This window comes from Erinaceus europaeus, chromosome 17 (assembly GCF_950295315.1).
Source record: "Erinaceus europaeus chromosome 17, mEriEur2.1, whole genome shotgun sequence".
NCBI lineage: Eukaryota > Metazoa > Chordata > Mammalia > Eulipotyphla > Erinaceidae > Erinaceus > Erinaceus europaeus.
Genome location: NC_080178.1, coordinates 34551004 through 34553385, shown reverse-complemented (window position 1 = coordinate 34553385; position 2382 = coordinate 34551004).

The window sequence follows — 2382 nt, the reverse complement described above, 5'->3', positions numbered from 1 at the left end:
CAAATTGTAAGTAGGTCACCAAAGTAAAAACCCTGTGGTGAGGTGTAGACATGCAACTTCCTGGGCCAGTGGGGGGTGGGAGTGGGTGGGAGGGATGGGTCATTGTCTTTTGGTGGTGGGAATGGTGTTTATGTACACTCCTAGTAAAATGTAGTCATATAAATCACTATTTAATTAATATGAGAGGGGTTAAATTAATTGTATATCTCGAAGTTTTTTAAAACACAGACTGAATCTTTTTAATATATAGGCTGTGTATTTGATATGCGGGCTCTCTCAAAAGCCTAGACCAAGTAGATCAGAAGCATCCAATAGCACAGCTATATACAAGATACTGGGTACTGTACAGCAAACCATAACAAAAGGACTTTTCAAAGTTAACCCAATTACCAAATAATGTGATGATAGCATTAACTATTGATTGTCTTTTTGAACCCTAAGACAGCAAGAACCTCACATCTCCACTATAGAGCCTCTACTTTCCCCAGTCCTAGAACCCTTGGATGGGGCCCACTTTCCCGTATGCCTCTCCCAATCCATATCAAATAATAATGCATCTGCCAGTCACAACCTCACCAACGCAACGATTGCCACCTCAACATTCTTCACTTCAGACTGTGTCCAAAGACTTCACGTGTGGAATGACAACCCTTCAGCTTCATTACTCGGGTGAGACCTTTCCTTTCATAGTATACTCTAATTTCATCTCAGGTGGTTCACTTTCTAACAAAGTCCCAAAACCTAGATATACACCAGTTTCTGTGAGAGAGAGCATATGTTCACACATATCCATAAACTACTGCAAAATATATACCTGAAATCAGAAGTACACTAGAGTTTGCAGTGAGTATCCCCCTAACACTTCCTCTCCACTATTCCAAGCTTTGGGTCCATGATTGCTCAACTATTGTTTGGCTTTGTATGTTAAGTCTCTTTTCAGTCACCAGGTTCCAGATGTCATCTGGATGCTGGCCAGGCTTCCCTGGACTAAAGACCCCACCAATGAGTCCTGGAGCTCTGCTTCCCCAGAGATCTAGCCTACTAATGAAAGAGAGAGGCAGACTGGGAGTATGGACCAACCAGTCAATGCCCATGTTCAGCGGGGAAGCAATTATAGAAGCCAGACCTTCCACCTTCTACAACCCACAATGACCCTGGGTCCATGCTCCCAGAGGGATAGAGAGTGGTAAAGCTATCAGGGGAGGGGTTGGGTTAAGGAGATTGGGTGGTGGGAATTGTGTGGAATTGTACCCCTCCTACCCTATGGTTTTATTAATTTATCCTTTCTTAAAAAAATAGCAAATTTTCTTTAGAAAGAATAATATAACCGTATTTGACATAATTCCTATTCAAATAAGTGGCAAACACATTGCTATATGTTGTCATTTTAATTTTGACCAAAATGCACTGATTCTAAGTAGATGTGAGATTGCCATATTTGTCTAAAAAATGTCTAAAGAAATCAGTTATTTTATTGACGTTAGTGCTTACCTGCAAGAAGTGTCAGTTGAAAGTGGCAATGTCAAGAATGTCTCCGTTTATGTTTAGTTTTCTCTTAAGAAATAATTAACCTTCTTCACAACACAACACATATTTAAATTGAAAAACAATAGTGGTTAACTAGGGGCGGGGGGGGGAGTGCACAGACTTTTGGTGGTGAGAAAGATGTGAAATTTTAGTTCTATCACTATTTAGTCCTATCACTGGTAATACAACATGTGGGGGGGGGCAGATTTACTATCTCAAGTTCCCTGACTGCCTAGACTATAGCCCTAAGCACAAATATTAGCTTTTGCTTAAACATTTAATATCTTAGATTTGCAAGATGATCAAACTCTGATAATAGGATTAAACTGGTCATGGATCCGTAAAAATGCACTGAAAATATACATCTGTAAATACCTAAAGCAACTACAGCTTTAGGCCAGACTGATCAAGAACTTGTATCTAAAATACAAAGAGGTTCAGATACCACTGAAAGGGTTCAAAGCATTGTAAAATCAAGTACACTAATATAGATACTAACCATTGGATTATCATAGAAAATAATCCTCCCAAATAACCTGGTTATAATAATAATCAATTACTGATACTTTAACTCTTTTCAAGACTATAATAAGCCCCTTGCATTCTTCTCAGGACTCTCCTTTCTCCTAGTCCTTGTAACTCTAGGATATGCCCATACTTCTTTATATTCCTTCTCTATGATTCCTTAGCACCATACTACCTCTGTCACTTTCAACCAAATCGCTACTGGTGCTTCCACCCCACATTATGCTGATATTGAAATCCTACTGTGGACTGTAATCAGAGATCTCGAGTCTGAGAAGTCAACCTCGCAACTCTTCAAATCTGGTGAGACCTTTCCTAACACATGGGACT